Below are 20,667 nucleotides of genomic sequence, written 5' to 3'. Positions count from 1 at the left end.
CTCCATTTTATAGGTGAGAAGTCTGAGGCAGACAGAAGTGAAGTGGCTCACCTGGTGTCACAAAGCTAGTAAGCATCTGAGGCTGGATTTGAACATGTCTTACTGACTCTAGGTCCAGTGTTCTATCCAGTGTCCCACCTAGCTACCTCAGGAAACTTATCGTACTGTTAGCAGAATAAATTTATCAGAATTTGCTAAATATAAACAAGTATTTGTTGGATTTTGGTGGAAAGACTGATGGATTTGGAATGAGAGGAGTTGAATTCAAATTGTGGTTCTGCTACTGACCTGGGGAACTCACTTAACTTTTCTGAACACCAGTTTTTTAATCTGTAAAAAATGGGAATTGGATTAGATGACATCTAAGATTCCTTTCCTCTTTAGGCAGTTAGGCGGCTCAGTGGATAAAGTGCTGAGTTCGAATTTGGCTTCAAACACTTACTATCTGTATGACCTTGAGCAAATCACTTCACTCTGTTAGCCTCACTTTCCTCACCTGTAAAACGAGCTGGAGAAGGACATGGCAAACCACTACAGTCACTCTGCCAAAAAACCCCAAATGGGGTCACCAAGAGTCAGCCACGACTGAAACCACTGAACAACAAGGTCTCTTTCAGCTCTAAAGTCTCAGTAGGACATGAGTCTTAAAATGTTACTCATTTAAATTTCAATGTGCCAGAAAGCAAACATATAAAGAATAGATTCAATCAAAATCTGAAAACAAAACACCTAAGTGCTACTGGATTTAAAATAAGAATGAATTCATTAAATTAAAATCAACAGTAAAATCTGATGAAACAAAGTGAATTTTCATCATTTTTTTTTTAAAAAAAGATTCACACATAAGATAGAAAAGTCCACAATCTAATGATATTCAGGACACCCAGTATTTTTTATTCTTCAATTATCACTCTAACAAGAAGAAAGGAATTCACGTGCTTTCTTAGGAGATGTTTTTCTCCTCCCCTTTCAAACTCACTTAAATAACTGCCTTCATCTGGAAGATAAATTTCACAGAAACAAATGAAAGAACAGAATTGATAACATGGTTGATAACATTGGAGTTATCAAGACAATGAAACCATAATTTGTTGGTTTAATGAAACATATTTCTGGTCCCAGCATACCAATTTAATCCACCAATTATGCTGAGTAACAATCATCAGGTATAAAACACTGGTATGCTAACGAAAATAAGTTAATTTTATCACTTGGTTCTATAGGAAATATATATATATATATATATATATAATATATAAATATATACACACACATATATGTGTGTGACTATATACACACATGACTAGGATTAGTAATATATACATATACTACACATGATATATACATATATAATAATATATGTGTATATACCAAAACATATATACACACACACACACTACTCATACTAAAAATAGTGATGAGCAGAATATAAAAATGCTGTTGTGCCAACAGAGTTGTGTATTTCAAATCAAGCCCTACTCATCCCCAGTCACATTTTTGTCGTCAAGACATTACGATCTCCCAAGTACCAAAATCTGGATACCTGTCCACATAATAGTGCAAATGTCAGCAATAGTAATCAGCTGTCCCTTTCCATTACTTAGTGAGAAAATTTAAAATGCACTCATTAACTTAGGAGGCATTTATTAATTGGTGAATTCATATATTGGTGTGTGCCCCACTCTTTGATACCTGTAGTCGGGGCATATACAAGTAACAGAAGCTTTTGAGAAACATGATTTAGTTGCACAAAACAGCGTGCAACTACTAGAAATCAATTCATAAAAACATAAGCAATCATAATAGCTTTCAAAGTGCTTTCTTTACAAATATCCTGTGAGGTAGGTAGTACAAATGTTATCACCTCTTTTTACAGATGGAGAAATTGAGGCTCTGAGAGCCCAAATGAATTGTCTGTGGTCACGCAGGTGGTAAGTATGTGAGGTAGGATTTGAACCCACCCCTTCTGATTCCAAAACTGGTACTCTTCTCATTATGCCACGTAATAAAGAAATTATACACAATTTAGACACAGTTTAAACACTTTGGCTAAACAAAAGGTAGGCTGAATTTGGTTTAGGGAAGGGTTTGTAGAATAGGAGGATCTTGAGATCCATCTTGAAAAAATGTACAAAGTAGAAATGAGGGAGGACAGTATCACAAGGGTAGGAAATAAAAGAACAAAGGAGATTGGAAAAAAGAAAGAATATGACTGTAGGAGGGGCTGCCAGACAAATAAGAATGAATGGTTTGTCTGTAATGGAAGAAGAACAAACCCTAAGATTAGGCAGTTATTTGGCCTAGTTGACATAGGGCCTTGAATCCTAGGTTAAGAAATGTCAGGTTCTTAAGGGCGCAGACTGTTCAATTTTTGTCTTTGTATACCCAATATCTAGCATAGTGCCTGGCACGTAGTAGGCACTTTGTAAGTGCTTACTGAATTGCAATAAGGAATTTGGACATGATTTTACAGGCAATAAATAGAATGGCAGATTCTTAATGAAGTGAGACTGACATAATGAAGTAGTCTCTTAGACAGATGAATCAGGTGGCAGTATTTAGAATGAATTGACAGGTGGAAGAAATCAGAGGTCAGGTAGATTTCAGAACAAATATGGTTATAAAACCAAGGAGTATTTCATCTCTTACAATAATTTTGTGTCACTGAAAAACAAATCAGAGTATGTCTTGGTATAAATAGAACTGTCAAGCTTAAAAGACCTAAATGCTACCCTGAGTGAACATCCTTCATGGACCATCAAGCTAAGCCATGCCTCATTTCCCTCCCTGGCATTAAAGTCCAGTCCTACTCTGCTAATGGAAAGAGATTCTGTTGACTTCATGACATTAGCAGACAAATGCTTTTTGGAGCTTTACCCTTACTTAAATAATATTTTTGCATGATCCAATCTTATTTGAGTAATAAGAGAATACTTACATATCTACATATTTATACACACCTATGGAGTGGAAAGGGTTAAGGCTCCAGTATGTGAGCAGATACTAGTGCTTTAAGCTTCTTAACATTCCTAAAAGATAAGTAGGTGGAAAGCATTGCTACCCCAAGGGCAAAATGTAAGTCAATGTCACCAGCCCTTCCTTTCTCTCCGTGTTCATTTCATCAAGTCTCCGAACAGTGCCTACGAGCTATTTTAAGGGTGTTTGGTTTTCTTAGCTGAGCTAAAAGGTTTGTTCGAAATGGAATCACCTCTTGTCACAGAGTTCACTTGGTTGTAAGCCAGAGGCAACTACCCAGTTATCATTTATTCCTCTTAAAAAATTCTTTCACCTTTTTTAAAATTCTCTCTCCATTCCCCCATCTCAGTCTGCTACCCTGCTTCTCCCAGCAAACCTTTCCTATATGAGGCCTATACCTCATCATCTAATTAGTCCTCCAGGCTTCTCTTACTCTTAGGTCATACCAGATGACTTAATTACCCTCTGGTTTATCACTGTCCTAATGACAGCGTGTTCTCTTCCTGCTATCACTCATTCAGCTCGTGAAAGGCCATTTCCTCCTTTCTAAGCAAAGTGAATGAAATGACTGGCCTGTGGGCCAACATCAGTTTCTCCTAAGAATGCCAGCTTGATATCTTCTAAGCAATATTTGGTTAACTTGTACTGGACTCTGGACCATATCATGGACTGGCAGGTATAGCAATAGCTAATAATTGTTAGCATTTATATAACCTTTTCAATTTTGCAAAGCTTTTACGTATGCTAACCCAATTAATCCCCACAGCAGTCCTGGATGAGGAAACTGAGACACAGAGAGGTTAACATAGCTAATAAATCACACAGCTATGAGGGTCTGAGTTAGGATTCAAACCATACATTCCTGACTCCAAAGCCTGTGTGTTAGACACTATGGTACCTAACTACCATTTAATAAGAAAATACTTTCTATTATAACATTGATGATAAATTGTCACTCCAGGAAATAAAAACCACTAATATCATTTACTTTTCCTCCAGTGTTTGGCACACAGTAGGCATTTAATAATTTTTTAATTGATGAAAAGTAATGCATCAGATTATTCCTCTTGGGGCACAATCATGGTCATCTCTCTTTGGGACAGGTGATACGGTAGTTAAGAGTACTGCACTTGGAGTCAGGAAAACTTGAGTTCAAATCCAATCTCAGCTACTTATTGGCTGTGTGACCTGTGGTCAAGTCACTTGATCTCTGTTTGCCCAAGGGTCCATATCTGCAAAATGGGACCAATAATAGCATTTACCTCCCAGAGCTGTTGTGTGTATCAAATCAAATCAGACATAATAATATATGTAAAGTGCTTTGCAAACCTTAGAGCCTTATGTCAATGCTAATTTGTGATAATGATTATTAGTTATTATATTTATTTCTGCAAAGTGCATATCTCTAACAATCATCATCAATCTATTGCATCATAATCAAGCATTTAGTCTTTTAAGCTTGACAGCTCTATTTATAACAAGATATACTATGATTTGTTTTTCAGTGACACAAAATTATTGTAAGAGATGAAACACTCCTTGGTTTTATAACCATATTTAATATCGGAATATTATATTACTTCTTGAATGCACTTATCCTGCATTTTTATCATTACCTGGGTTTGTATCATATCCTTTTGCTGGATTATAAGCTCCAGCTAAATTTCTATCTTTACTCAGCCTGCCACAGTGATCGGTACATTGTAGGCACCTAATCTATGTGTTGAATTTTATTATTGAACTAAATGATGTTAAATGCTCCAATGTGTATGAAAAGGAATAACAAGTAAGCCCAGTAAACTGCCTGCCCTCAGGTGTTAATCTTACTCCATATAGACTGACATCAGCTGGGGGCTTGGGACACTTCCGGGGACAAGTTTGCTTTGGGTTAACTTCATGAGCACAGCTAGTCCTTCATTCTGTTATGGAAAGAGCACAAGACCAGTAGTCAGGAGATTTGGATATGCAGTCATCAATGAGCTGCATGACCTTGGGTAATCTGATTTGACTCTCTGATCTATGTGCCAGGCATTGTGCTAACCTGGGGATTCAAAGAAAGGAATTAAACAGTCCCTTCTCTTAAGCAGCTCACAGTCTAATAAGGAAGACAGAATGCAAACAACTATGCACAAAGAAGAGACATATGGAATAAATTGGGGATAGTCTCAGAGGGGAAAGAATAGTGTTAGTGACACTTGGGAAAAGCTTTTTATTTTTTTTTTTTATTTTTTTTTGCAGAAAGTGGAACTTTGGTTAAGATGTGAAAGAAGCCAGGCAAGCTAGGATCTTGTTCATAACAAAAAAAAGAAAAAAAAGCAACAACACGATTGCAGAAGATTGAAGATAAAGAATACTACTCATCTCCTGACAGAGAGGTGACAGATTCAATATACGAACTATGACAGAATTTTTGGACGTGGACAATGTGGGATTTTTTTGTTTGACTATGTATATTTGTTACAAGGGTTTCATATTTTCTTCTTTTGGAGGGCAATGAAGGAGATAGGAAAGAAAATAAATGTTAATTTAAAAAGTAAAATTTCATTTAAAAAAGTGCAGTTCCAAAGTTCATCTAATATTATTTTGTCAACAACTGGACATTTTTTTCAAGAGTCCTCTATATATCAGGCATATTTTTATGACACGCTGAGGAAAACAGCTAGATTTGATGTTAGAAAAGCTGGGTTCAAATTCCACCTCGGACATTTACCACCTCTGTAGCCATAAGGAAGTCACTTCTCCTCTAGGCCTCTGTTTCTTTTCCTAGAAAAGGACGGAGGTACAGTAGATGACCTTTAAGGTTTATCCTAGATTTAAGTCTGGGATTCAACCATCTCTGGGGATGTCTCAGTCCTAGATCCTCTTTTGAAGTTTATCTTCAAAGAACTTCTTTTCTTTTTAAAAAGATTGTCATAATCCTTGGTACTTTCAGAGTCATAGAAATGATGGACTAAGTTACAAGAAGAAATATTTACAGATAAAAGAGGAAAATACTCTTGATCATTTGATTAGAAAACAGATCCATTCCAGTTTGTGCTGCTCAGGGAGAGGGAGGAGAGAGAGAGAGGAGAGAGAGGAGGAGACAGGAACAGGGAGATGGAGAGGGAGACGGACAGAACTATATAGCACATATCTAACTTTCCAGAAAGTATTCTGGGAAACAGGGTCTGCCATAAATGAACTCCCCTAGGTAAATGTAAGGAAAAAAGAAAATGAGATTTCAGTCCTACTTCTTGAGGTTGTCACAGGACACAAATGGGATTTGACTAGTTTTATTTCAAGTAGGGTAATTTCCATAATATCCAGGACTGGTCCTGGGCAAAACTGTCAAATAAGGAAGCAGCTCTGTGCATGGGGAAGAGTGGCTGGATGTGACTCGGTGACTAGCTTCCCCTCTGCTGCTACCCTGCTCTGTGACCTTGAACAAGGGACTTGACCTCTCTAAGGCCCAGCTTCTTGAGAATTTGTAAAATGGAAGTGGTATGTGCTTTATAAAGTCTCTCTTGCCTCCAAAATACTACGAATCTCTTATGAATCCTGAGGAAAAGAGAACTGTGGTTATCATAATAATAATGATAATCATGGAATCATAACCATAATGAATAGGTTCAGCACAATTCTGGATAGAACACATTCTAACACACTCCATTACCTCAATTCTTCAATACTCATAAGAGCCAGAGATAAATCCAACATTTATTCAGTCGTTTTCAGTCGTGTCTGACTCTGTGACCCTATTTGGGGTTTTCTTGGCGAAGATACCGGAGTGGTTTGCCATTTCCTGCTCCAGCTCATTATACAGACGAGGAAACTGAGGCGAACAGGGTGAAGTGACTTGCCCAGGGTCATATAGTTAGTAAGTGTCTGAGGCCAGATTTGAACTCAGGAAGATGAGTCTTCCTGATTCCAGGCCTGAGCTCTATCCACGGGGCCAACTACCTCCCAACACACCTTCTTCTCCCATCTCCAAAGTAGTCTCAAGCTTAGGGGCAAGTGAAAGATGGAGAATGAGCCAGGTATTTCTGTGATCACTCCCCGGGCACAGCAAAGGGGAAGCAAAGTTCAGAGTTTTTATTAGGAATACATATCTCAGAAAGGGAACATACAATTTTAAAAACTGTCTTAGAGGTTTCTTTAATTTTTCCTTCCTCAACACATTATTTCTCATTGGCTGATCTTCACTGCCCTCATGTGTAAAAATTTGGAGTCAGAGGACCTGGGTTTGAACCCTGACCCTAACACTTACTACCTGTGTGATCTTGGTCAAGTCCCTTAACCACTCTCAGCTCCAACTTCCTCATCAGCAAAATGAAGAGGTTTGACTAAATAGCCCTTGAAATCCCTTCCAATTCTCAATGGACGATTGCAGACCCAACCCAAACAAAAGCAGGTGAGCATTAGCAGTAGATAATGGCCAAAGGAACCATTGTCTAGACACCCTTCCCCCCCACCCCCAGATATGAGAGGCCAGTTTTTGTTATAAATTCCACTGTTCATCACAGCTAGTCATTGGGAAAGCTCCTTATGACTGGGCTGACTTGAAGCCTCATCTTTTCTTAAGCCACACCAATACCCAAATATAATTGGCTTCTCACCATTCAGACACAAAACACTAGTCTCTGGCTCCAGCAGCTAAAATGGAAGCAACTTCTCAGAAGCAACAACCGTCTACCTATCTACCTATCTGTCTATCTATCTGTGTGTCTGTCTGTCTATCTGTCTATCTAATTTATCTATCTATCCAGCCAGCCAGCCAGCCATTCACTGGTTAGAACATTGGGCTTGGAATCAGGAAGACTCATCTTCCTGAGTTCAAATATGGCCTCAGGCATTTACTAGCTGTGTGACCCTGGGCAAGTGTGTGTGTGTGTGTGTGTGTGTGTGTGTGTGTGCGCGTGTGCACATTTTTTCCCCTCCCCCCACAGCTTGGCAAAGAACCTCTGAAGGGGATGGAGTTCATAACCAGTATAACAAGTATTGATTGTGCTTGTTGATGAGCGTGATGAGTTGTTCAGGTTAAGAACTGGATCCTTTCTAGAACACCATCCCCACACTGGGACTACCTTGTCTCATGTGATGCTTGCCTTTCTTGACCTTTCCCGATGCCTATCTGCAAATTCACATTAAACAAGCTGGTTTTCAGGGGCTTCAGTAAAAGAGGATGGATTTAAAAATGTGAGGAAGCAGGGAAAAAAGATCAAACTGTTTTGAGAAGCTCTAATCCACCAAAAGGAAAGGGATAAATTTACAAGTTATATAAAGAAGTGTTTCTTCCCCCCTCAGTTTACACCCTGTGAATCTGCAATATGGCAGAGCTAAAAAAGAAGGCAAAAATTTTATAAGGAGAAACATGGCATGTAGGGCCTGCATAGTAATCATCATACTATACTTGGTCCTCAGAGTACTATTGTCAGTTCAGGAGCATTTTTAATTTGAGAGATGCAGAGAAATAGGGTCTAGAGGGGGAAAAACTTTCCATAACAATGAAAAGGTAGAGCAGGAGGTCTAGAAAAGAAACTACTGCAAGACTGAGGGATAGATTTTTTAAATTTCTTCAAGACTGGGAAAGAGTAATATATAAAGGGTAGCCAGCTATTTTCTAAGGAAAGATGGACTCAGGCTAAAAAGAGCAATGATTTTGGATAGATGCCTTAGAAAGACTCTTCTGGCCAGGGGACCTTGTGTAACAGTAGAATTGAGTGCCAAAGGAAGCTTTGGAGAGGCACACATGTAACAGTCCTTCTGAGCAATGGGACGATAACCCAGATGAGCTCCTGGAGTCCTTTCCAGCTCTTTGATTTTAATAAACCTGGACTAAGTGGGTCATAGTGGCTAACGACTGCAATCCCTGCTACTGAGGAGCTGAGGATCTCTTGAGCTCAGGGGGTTTGAGCTGCAGTAGGGCCAAGTCCAGCAATAATATGGCAACACCTAGGGGCAAGGGACCACCTAGATGACTTAGGAGGGGCAAGCTAGCCCCAGTTGGAAATGGAGCAAGTCAAAGCTTCCATCCATGGGAGTAGCCACTACATTTCTAGCCTGAATGAGATACAGAAACCTGGTCTCAAAAAATGCATATAATTAAAAACAAAAATCTGGATTGACCTTGAAGTGTATATTTTAGAGAAAGATGTGAGCACATTTATCACACATTGACCCCCATGTCTACAAGAAACACAGCTGTACTGCCCTGAAACACCAAAGAGTAACTGAAATGTGCATTTTGTCCTATGACTGTAAAAATACATATGTGTGTATATTTATTTGTGTGTGTATACAGATATACACACATACACATACCTATATAATGTTATGTATATATACATATATATCTATATAAATAAAATAACTAGCACTTATATAGCACTTTAAGATTTGCAAAAAGCATTATATACATTATCTTATTTGATTTTCACAAATACCCTGTGGAGTAAGTACTATTATAATCTCCATTTTACAGATAAGAAAACTGAGGCAAACTGAGATTAAGTGACTTGTCCCCGGTCACATAGCTAGCTAGTTTCTGAGGGAGGATTTGAACTGAGGTCTTCCTGATTCCAAAATCCAAAAGCATCCACTGGGTCAAATAACTGCCACTATTTTTTTTAACATATACACACACAATTCGAAAAAATGTCAGTGTGGCATGGTTAGAACCATACAGTTTTCAAGGAAGTGTGACAATTTGAGGGCAACTGAGAAAGCCTCTTTTTTTTTTAAAAAAAATATGTGAACTATTCCACAAACTACAAATCATCTGTGCCTCCACCTTTTCTATTTCTAGTCCCAGTGTCAGAGGATAATAACTTTCATAGCTATTGGTCTTAATCATAGCTAAACCAAGGATGCTTCAAAGAAGGAAAAGTTTGCCCTCTGGCCATGTCTCTTTAACTTCCAGTTTATCTGAGCTGTTTATTCCCAGGTGTCGTTTTTGTTTCAACATTTTCTACCTACTGGTCAATCGCATGAGATGAATCTTGAAAGAAAAAATGAAACAAGATTATGTAAAGGCACAGAAATCTAAATGAGGAAAATCAGCCTTGAATATACTTTGGAGATTATATTAGGCTTTACTTTTCTGTCAAGTTTTCTACAAATATCATCTTAAAAGAATGCAAAAATACATTTAAGTGTTAAAAATCTTATCTGACAATCTTATTTTAGAATAAGGAAGACAAAGGTTCAAATGAAAGTTTAAAAAAGGACCTTAAAGTGTCATTTTCAGTCAGTTATGCTAAATAATATGCTACATATTTTTTTTCTGTGACAAAACTCCCCTTATTTTCCACCAGTTCCACAATAGGATTTCCTATTGCCTAATAGATGTTTCCTATTACCTAATAGAAATTTGGCTCCAGCCTGATGGGAGCATTTCTCTTAAAATCTTTGCATCAAATGTCTCTGATAAAAATCAGATATCTAAGAAATATATGGAATTATCACAAATATAGACCCAGAAACATCATTCAAAATATATATCCAAAGATCATGGGAACAGTTTTCAAAAGAAAAACTACAATCTCCAATCATATGAAAAAATGCTCCAAATCAGTAATAAAAGAAATCCAAATTAGAACCCCTGAACTTTCACTTTCAGACCCACCAAACTAGCAAAAAAGACAAAAGATGGAAGTAGGGAATGCTGGAGAGTTTATGGAAAGATAGGCACATGAATACAGCATTGATCAAGTAGTGAATTGGCATAGCCTTTTTTAAAAAGCTGTTTGGAATTATGTAAGAAAAACATTAATAAAATATTCCAGCTACTAACCATATAGTCCAAGGGGGTAAAAGATTTTACACATATGTGAAACTAATTGCAATTCAGTACCTTTTTATGGTAACAAAATACTGAAAATAAATTTGATATCTATCAAGAGAACAAATTGTGATACATAACTTTAAAGCACATTGAACTATAAAAATTAACAAATATGAGGAATTTAGAGAAGAGTGGAAAGACTTGTAATAAATAAACAGAACTGGAAGAACAATATCCACCATGACTTGTTGTTTAGTCATTTTCCTGCTGTTTGTGACCCCACCTGGGTTTTCTTGGCAAAGATACTGGAGTGGTTTGTCATTTTCTTCTCCAGCTCATTTTACAGATGAGGAAACTGAGGCAAACAGGGTTAAGTGACTTGCCCAGGGTCACACAGCTAGTAGGTGTCTAAGGCCATATTTAAATTCAGAAGATGAGTCTTCCTGACTCCATGCCTGATACTCTATCCACTGCGCCACCTAGCTACCCCACAATGATTCCCACAATATAATAATCCTAAAATGTGACTGAATTCTGATGAAGTATAAAAAGACCAATCCCAATCCATGTGAGAGTGGAATTAAATGTTTTTCTACTGTCTCTTTATAGAGGTGAGGGAGTATGGCTGCAGAATGCTGTATTTGCTGTTAGATTCAATGGCTCCATCAACTGCTTTTACTCAGCCATTTTTCTTTGTTTCGAAGGACAGTTCAATGACTGAATGGCGTATTAAGAAATGACTTGTAAAAATAAAAGCCACCAAATAAAACCTTTTTGAAAATCTCTCCGCTTTTGAGGTCTATGTTTCTTCCATTTTGACTGGTTCTTTGAGCAAAGAGGAACAGACAGCATCTTACAGGTACTCATTCTGTCATCATCACTTACCCTATTCTCTTTCAAAGTCTACACTATGCATTTATTAACTCTTTTCACTATGTAAGCTCCTAGGGAGAATAGACTGTTTTAGTGTTTTTGCCCTTCTTCATATCCCTGAAGCTTAGCACAGTGCCTAACATATACTCCTTGCTTGGTTTATTTACTGACTTCCAGATACTCTCCCATTTTTGTCAATGAGTTTAACATCTGACTCACCGTTGTTGCACTTCGCAATTTTAAAAACAATTTTAACCTTCTTTGTTTGGTATCACCTCTACTGATTACTTAACACACAACCTCAAAGTTCCCTGGTCTCATAAATTTGAAAGACTTTCATCTCTGCTCCACCTGTCGTCCACCATCATGGTCATACATTGTACTGTATTACTGCCCAGAACTGCTCCCCACAAAGGTTTCAAACTCTGAAATACTTTTTCTAGTCACAACTTCATTACATTTCACTTCTCACATTCCCTCTCTTCAGGTAAACCTGTTATTCACCCTCAACACAAACTCCAGTCCCGAAGCCCTTTCACATTCTTCCATTTCCATCACTGAGTCACTGTGGACCATAAGGTCAGGCTCTTTCAATACTACTTTTTACTGGTGCTCTATGATCAGGTAGTTATTTCCTGTTGCCAAATTGCTATATTCAATCCTAGGTAAATCCTGCTACAGTCATACCTCGTTTTAATGCGCTTTGCTTTATTATGCTTTGCAGATAGTGCATTTTTTGCAAGTTGAAGGTCTGTGGCAACCCTGGGTCAAGCAAGTCTATTGGTGCCATTTTTCCAATAGCACGTGCTCAAATTTTGGTAATTTTCACAATATTTCAAGCTTTTCATTATTATTTTATATGTTATGATGATCTGGGACATCACAAACCATGTCCATATGAGACAGTGAGCTTAAATGTTGTGTGGGTTCTCACTGCTCCACCAACTGGCCATTGCTTTGTCTCTGTCCCTCTCCTTGTGCTTCCCTATTCACTGAGACACAACAGTATTGAAATTGGGCCAAATAACCCTAGTCTCTTAAGTGTCTAAGTGAAAGGAAGAGTCAACTGATTGTGCAAATTTCATTGTTGTCTTATTTTAAGAAATTGCCACAGCCACCCCAACCTTCAGCAACCACCACCCTGATCAGTCAGCAGCCATCGACATCGAATCAAAACCCTCCAATAGGAAAAAGATTATGACTCGCTGAAGACTCAAATGATGATCAGCATTTTTTTAGTAATAAAGTATTTTCAATGTATGTACTTTTTTTAGGTGTAATACTATATCACATTTAACAGACTACAGTCTAGTGTAAACATAACTTTGATATGCACTGGGAAACCAAAAAATTCACGTGACTGGCTTTCTTGTGATATTCGCTTTATCGTGATGATCTGGAACTGAACCGGCAAGATCTCTGAGGCATGCCTATACTTGCATTCTCTACACCTATTCCCTGGCTGCCGAGCAAATGCTAGAGAGTGTCTGAAACAACACTAATCAGGGTCACTAAGAATTCTTATTTTCAACTGAATTCCCACAGAGGTAAAGTGACTGGTTCAAAGTAAACAACAGAGGGAGGATTTGAACTTATGACCTCCCTCACCCAGTGCTTTTTCTACTAAATAATATTGCCTACCACTGTAGAATCCAACCTAGAACTCTAGAATCCACTTAGAATCCAACCTAGATTTCTAGGACCCACTTAGAATCCAACTTAGAACTTAGAATCTAACTTTGAACTACAGATTCCACTAAGAACCCAATTTAAAGTTCTGGAATCCACTTAGAATTCTAGAACCCAATTGGAAGCCAACTCAGAATTCTAGAATCCACTTAGAACCCACCTTGGAACTCTAGAATCTAACTTAGAACTGTAGAATCCACAAAGGAGAAGAATATGAAATCTGAAAGGCTAAATTAGAAGGCATAGAATGAAGGTAAAGAGTTTATAGTTTATCTCATAGATAATGGTGAGAACCACTGAAGATTTTTGAGCAAGGAACTGACAGTATCAAACCTGGGCATTTGGAAAATTACTTCAGCAGCTGCATGAAGACAGAATAATTAGCAAAGTGAGTCTAAGCTCTTTAGCTGGTGATGACTGGGCCCCAACTTTGTTTTCCAGCTTTCTATACAAGGCTCAGCTCAAATAAGTCCCTCTTCCATTTTGCCTTCTCTGCCATTGTCTTCCAGAAAAATATCTCCTCTCTGAACCTCTCCCAGCACTTGGCTTGGTACCTGTCCTGATGTTCATAGCATGCTTCCTTTTATTATTTATATATTATATATATATTTATATTTATATATTATTTATTTATATATGTGTACAAGTCTTGACCCTCCCACTATTAGACTGTAATTTCCTTGACACGACCATGTTTTATTCATCCTTATATCCCCTCACAGTGACTTGCACACAGTAGATGCTCAAAGAGTATTTGTGAAATTAATGAATGAAATCTGAATCAATTTGTGTTGAACTATACATGGAGAGACAGTGGTGTGCTGAAAAGAACTCAGAACTCGGCATCAGGTGACATCTAGGTTCAAACCTTGCCTCTTACACTTACTAGGGTGATTGTTGGGTAAGTCACTTTAACATCCCTGATCCTCAGTTTCCTCATATGTAAAAGAGATAATATCATGTCAAGGAGTGGAGAGTCTGATGGGGGAAGGCGAGGTGGGTCAAGACCTATACTTGAATGACTCTAATAAAAAGAAGAATGCTCTAAATGTCATGGGAGGTACTAAGCAAGTGCCTACCTTCACAGAGTTGCTATAGACCTACAATGAGATAATGCAGAAAGGTGCACTGAAGTATCAGCTCTTTTTGGAGTCAGCATAGGATAGTGGAGAGAGTACTGGGTTCTGAATAAAGAAATCTGCATCCAAAGCCTGCCCTGCTAGGTTGGGCAAGTCACGTCACCTCTCCTGGGCAGTGTGGTACAGTAAATAGAGCCCTGGCTGTGCAACCAGAGGGCATGAGTTCAAACCCCACCATGATGGATGTTTATAATCTACGTGACTTTGGGCAAGTCATTCATTTAAGTATTCTGGGTCTCTGTTTTTCTTCATGTGCAAAATGGGGAAATTGGACTACATGGTCTTTAACCCTGTATCTATGATCTTAGAATCAGCATCTAGAAAATGAGGTTGTTGGTCTAAGATCCATTCTAATTGTAGACCTGTTAAAAAAAGAAAGGCTAAGCCGTGGAAACAGGCTTTGAATCATTCCTTCCCCAGAAGAGGCTGCTTAGTCCATGCAGCTTCATGTGTAGTTAGAGAAGAAAATGTTCCATGTTCTTCCTTAAAATATAAACCACTTTAAAGAATTAAGTGTAGTAATTTGGTCAAATTGCTACTCTACTCATAACTATAAACACTACAGTTCAAAATAAACTATCAGACATAGTAATTTGCCCAGGTTCTGACTGTGGCAGCTGTCAGACAATTTTCTGCCATGTTGACTGACTTGAAAGGAATAAAATTTGTCCAATTTTCCAATAGCTCTTTAATACTTAACTAAAAATGATAGAATAATTTAAAAATATTAATCATGACCACAAATACCAAAGCCGGAAGCAAAATGACCACATCAGACACTCTGAAATACCTGTTACATTTTAATTGGGACAAAGTAGAAAAAAATTTGATCTCTCTCTCTCTCTCTCTCTCTCTCTCTCTCTCTCTCTCTCTCTCTCTATATTGCAGAAACAAACAGCAAATGGGAGTGCTAATGTGGTTTATGGAAAAACCTTGCTAGGCTAATTTCAACAGATACTCTCCAAATTTTGGCCCAAAGCAAAACAAGGGATACGGACAGGCATGGGGTCTCTGATTTCACTGACTGGGCAAACTTCCATTTGAGGAAACTACTAAAGCATGTCGGGCTCCTTTTTTTTGGTATGTACATGGTATTATTTTTTAGCATTGATCTAGTTATCCTACTGCTAGGATTATACCCCAAATATATCAATAAAATCAGAGAAGGCCCAATATGTAAAAAAAATTACAGGAGACTTTTTATGATGGCAAAAAAAACTGGAAACTAAAACGAAGTCCATCAGTTGTGGTATATGAATGCTACTGTGCAGTCAGAAACAAGCAAACAGATGATTTCAAAGAGACAGGGAAAGACTCATACAAACTGATAGAGTGAAGTCAACAGAAACCATAACTTCAATATTATAAGAATGAACAATTTTGGAGACTTTATAAACTGATGAAGAATGAAATGAATAGAACAAGGAGAACAATTTAGAAAACAGAAATAACAATGTAAAGATAGACAACTGTGAATCTGATCAATTCAATGACCACCCATGATTCCAGAGGACTGATGACGAAACCCGTTATCCATTATAGAGAGGTGATGGATCAAGGGTACCAAATGAGACATAGATGTATTTGTATATAGCCACTGATAGAATTTGTTTTTCTTGACTACACATACTTATTAAAACTTTTTATTTTCTTTTTCCTCAATGGAGCGAGAACATGGAAGGAAATAGATTTTTGTTCATTAAAAAAAATTTAAAACAGTAGTGGGGGTAAGTGCCATGGATGTGGAACATTGCATGTCCTTTCAAATGAGGTCACAGTATTGTTAATTGCCTAATTGTTATACTTTGTTCAATAGACATCATGTGAAGTGGGGGGTAATTTGAAAGTGTCCGTAATATTTTTTAAAATGTAAATAAAATAAAAAATCTCTATACCTCTTGGGTTCTCCCCCAAATGATTTCCAGTCAATCTATAAAAGGAGAAAATTAAGAAGTAAATATCAAGGACAGTTGTACTCAAACAGTCATGGTGGCTGTGGATACCCATGTCTTCACATGCAACATCTGCCTCTGGAGAAAAGGGAGGACACACAGGGGAGAGTGGAAAAAATGCCAGATTTAGAGTCTAAGGTCCTGGGTTCAAATTCTGACTCTGTCACTAACTTACGACCTCACTACAAATCACTTAACCTCTTGATGCCTCAGCTTCCCCATCTGTAATAAGAGGGGAATGGAATAGCTTTTTTTTTTTAAAGATTCTTTCCAACGATAAGATTCTGTGAATCTCTAGTTAGATTATTGCCAACTAGGGGTCCACTTCTGGTGGGGGTGGGGACCTGTCTGTTCTACAGCTCAGTGTTATTTTATTCTCACCCATTCTCCCAGACTGAAAATGGAAGAAAAAAATTAATCATATTCTGGAACAGAAGACCCCTTACTACAATAAAGTGTCACAAGATGGCAGAGTAGGGAGTTGGAAACTGACCCAATGTGTCTATCTGTCACTGAAGAGCTGGCACTTCTCTTCTTGTTTAAGTATCTATTTACCCCCTCAGAGAACTCTAGCATATTAATGAGGCATTGTTTCCTTACAGCAAGGTTTCAGAGGGGGAATGGAGACAACTATTTCCCGGGTTAGAGAAACCTATTTGCCCCAATAGATACTTGCTTAAGTTTTCAGTGAAGCTACCAGTTTTCGTCATATGGCAGTGAGGCCCACTAGTAGATCTAATTCTCCTCTGAAAGCCATCCAGAGGGACCACAGTGAAGTCAGGGTTAACACAAGGATGTGTTCTCTGCAGGCTTGGCAGGCAGGTATCGGGAATGAATATTCAGATGCAAGCCCACAACCCACATGGGACTTCCCTCTGTGAGACAACCAGCCCTGCTCGTACAGGCTTTCCATTCTGCAGCAAATGTTGCTGACTCTGTCATCACTTCTGGCCAGGCCTTGCCCTCCTGCTGTGACCCACACGGGCTTGCTGGTCTGAAGCCCCAACCCCTTCCAGCCATCTGACTCTGGACTCTGACTAGTCATGTTACAGTACTACTATGACCTATACTGACCATCACACTTCTGCTGCTGTGATGTTTACTTCATCCCTACCATGGCTAGAGGACCTACAAAACACATTTGCTGGGCATTAAATAGTTGCTAGCTATTAATTTTTGGTCCATTTTGCCTCCGAAAGATGCAAAGAATATTGCCCTCTGCTGCTGCTAACTTCTTGTGGGATCTTAGGCAAATCATTTCAGCTTTCTGGGTTTTGGTTTCCTCATCTGTGCTTCTATACTTAGAATCATGCCATAAAACCTTGAAAGATATTTCACTGAAAAACAAAACAACCCCAAGGTCTGTCACAAGGTCCCTCTTTTCTCCAACTGTACACTCAAAATCACCTCAATGTCATCCCTTAAGAGCAGAAACTGGTTCTTCTCCTAAAGGCCAACCACTCAATTCTTGACTTTGATGACATGGCCTGAGGGTTCTGGGAGCCTGCCCCTTCCACCATCCCTTCTCGGTTTTCAATTTTCTATCTTTTCTTATCCACTGGCTTACAAATGTTTCCAGATCTTCCCTCATCCTTAAAAAACAAACAAACAAAAAACTTCTTTCTGACTCTAAGCCCAGTACTTAACCATTATGCAACACAGCCTCCTCACTGGACTGAAAACTAGATGATTGATCAAGGTTTCCTTCTAAACCTAACATTCTATGACTCTAGAACACAGTTATATCAAATGATAATTCATCTGAATTCAGAAATTGAATATCTTAATTATCTCTTATCTCAATTCATGGAAAAGGTTTATTACAGTCTAAATGGTTGTAAACACTCTGCAAAGCTATGTATCTAATAAACATTCCTCTTTGCTTTTTTCTAGTCTCACCTTTCCTTTAAGGTACAGGTCAAGTACTAATTTCTCCAAGAAGACTTCCATGGTGACCTTACACACAGAAACTCTATTCCATAGGATTTCTCTGTTCTTGGGAGTGTGATTACACTTATCATCTCTCACGTGTGCAATTTAGCCCTTGCTATTAGGACTTGTTGCCTAATTATTTAAAATATTTAAGTCTTGCTAGTCAAGATTATAAGCTTCTAGGGGGCTGGAATTGGACATGTCTCATATTTCTTTTGCATTTCACTCGGCACCAAGTGTCATAATAGTAAAGAGTTGACATTTAATTAAATGACTGATATTCTCATTGACTTCCATCATACAATCACAGATCTATTCCCATGGGGGAAAAAGTCTCCCAAAAAACTGAACTGAAAACTTGGCAAGAAAGGTTGAGTTAGAAGCCAGATCCATGGCATGTTGTGTACCATAATACTCAAATGTTTTTATAGGTTTTTCCAAGCTTTTCAGTATTTTCTCCATTTCTGAGATCTTCTGTCTCCCAATCTTCCACCTCCTAAGATCATTGGAATCTTTCTCTCAGCTGACATAAACGTTGCTAATGATTCTTACAAGCCTCACTTTTCCTGTCTAATACTGTAGTGCCAGGTTACAATTTTACATATTGCCTTTGGGTTCCAGTATCTATTACATTTCCTGTTTGAAAATGCCACTTTGTCAAGATTTAAGGTTCTGAAAACCTCAATAAACCATAATTGCATAATTCTGAAAGTCTCTAAATTTATTCCAAAGGAGGAATAAGTATAATGAATTCTTCACTGTATCTGTTGTTTATTGTTATTCTTTGTAGAGTGATCTCTCTGGACATTATGATGATATGATTCCAAATTAATGGCTCTGAGTTTGTTAAAATGGACCACTGAAAGGTAATGCTGGTTAATATTCATTCAGCAGCTAATATTCAGCAATTATTAGAATAATATGAGACTGTGTCATGTTGATATTTCTGTTTTCAGTCTAGTCCAGAGATCCTTAATCTGGGGTCAATGGACTCCCAAAAGGTCTGTGGATAGATACCTGGGAGGGGGGGTAGTCCAGTGAATTTGGACAGGAAAAATAATACATTTATTTCAAAGTAATTGGCTTCCTTTGTAATAGCTGGTAGTTTATTTGGTGCATTTAAAACATTATTCTTTTTACCTCTATTTTATTTGTTAAATATTTCCCAATTATATTTAATAAAATTTAAACATTCATTTTCAAAAATTCCAAATTCTAAATTTTCTCCCTCCCTCTCACCCCTTCCCTTCACCTCACCCTTGAGAAGGCAAGCAATATGATATCAATTATAGTCATGCAAATCATGCAAAGTGATGCAAAACATATTTTTATATTAACCATATTGCAAAAGAAAACACAAAACAAGAAAAATAAAGAAAACAAAGAAAAACATGCTTCAATCTGCATTTAGAGCTCATCAGTTTTCCCTCTAGAGGTGGATAGAATTTTTCATTATGAGTTCTTTAGAATTGTCTTAGAACATGGTCTTGATCTGAGTAGTTACGCCTTTCACAGCTGATCATCCTTACAATATTTGCTGTTACTCTGTATAATGTTTTCCTGGTTCTGCTCACTTCACTTTGCATTAATTCACATAAGATTTCAGATATTTTTCTGAAACCATCCTGCTCATCATTTCTTATAGCATTTCATCACAATCATAACTTCTTCAGCCATTCCCTGGCTGATGGGCATCTTCTCAATTTCCAATTCTTTGCCACCACAAAAAGAGCTGGTATAAACATTTTTTTGTACATATAGGTCCTTTTCCCTTTCCTTTGATCTCATTGGGATATAATTGCTGGATAAAAAAGGCATTCGTAGTTTTATTGCTGTTTGGGTATAGTGCCAAACTGTAAAACCATTATTCTGAGAAAGAGTCCCTAGGTTTCACCAGATTGCCTAAGATGTCCATGACACAAAAGAGACTAAGAACCTGTATTCCAAAGATATTTTTAAAAAAACTATGACTCCTCTCTTTATTGGGTTTACAGGTATGTCAAAAGAACATGTTTTAGGCTGTAGTTTCAGCATACATAATGACAGAGTTTTATACTATTTTTCAAGCCTCAGAAATTGCTTTTGATCAGAAAATCTTCTTTAGAAAACTTACTAATTGGTCACCATTATTTTTGTCTTCTCGTGGTAATTTTAATAGAATTTATTCCTTTGTAGACACTGATTTCTGGATTCTGTATCCTAAAGATTTGTTGTACATTTCTCTTCTTTTTAAATGTACAAGTTAAAAATAATAAAGTCCTTTGGTTTGGTTCAGCTATACACACTCACTTTGTTTTGGCACCTCTAAGGCATGGGTGTCCCAGGAACATCCTGAACATATGAG

At 37.8% G+C, this 20,667-nt stretch overlaps 1 protein-coding gene and 1 long non-coding RNA gene across 4 annotated transcripts in view; one reads left to right on the top strand and one right to left on the bottom strand.

Moving 5' to 3' along the window:
• The window catches only part of CACNB2 (calcium voltage-gated channel auxiliary subunit beta 2), a 178,256-nt gene that overhangs the window by 61,791 nt on the left and 95,798 nt on the right, over window positions 1-20,667 (bottom strand). The window lies entirely within an intron of this gene.
• LOC118850032 lies at window positions 3,538-5,274 on the top strand. Its single transcript, XR_005010452.1, has 2 exons — window positions 3,538-3,652; window positions 5,215-5,274. It is a non-coding gene; the product is annotated as an uncharacterized LOC118850032 (long non-coding RNA).

Source organism: Trichosurus vulpecula, chromosome 5 (assembly GCF_011100635.1).
Source record: "Trichosurus vulpecula isolate mTriVul1 chromosome 5, mTriVul1.pri, whole genome shotgun sequence".
In the NCBI taxonomy this organism is placed as follows: Eukaryota; Metazoa; Chordata; class Mammalia; order Diprotodontia; family Phalangeridae; genus Trichosurus; species Trichosurus vulpecula.
This window is presented reverse-complemented; position numbering and strand designations above follow the sequence as displayed.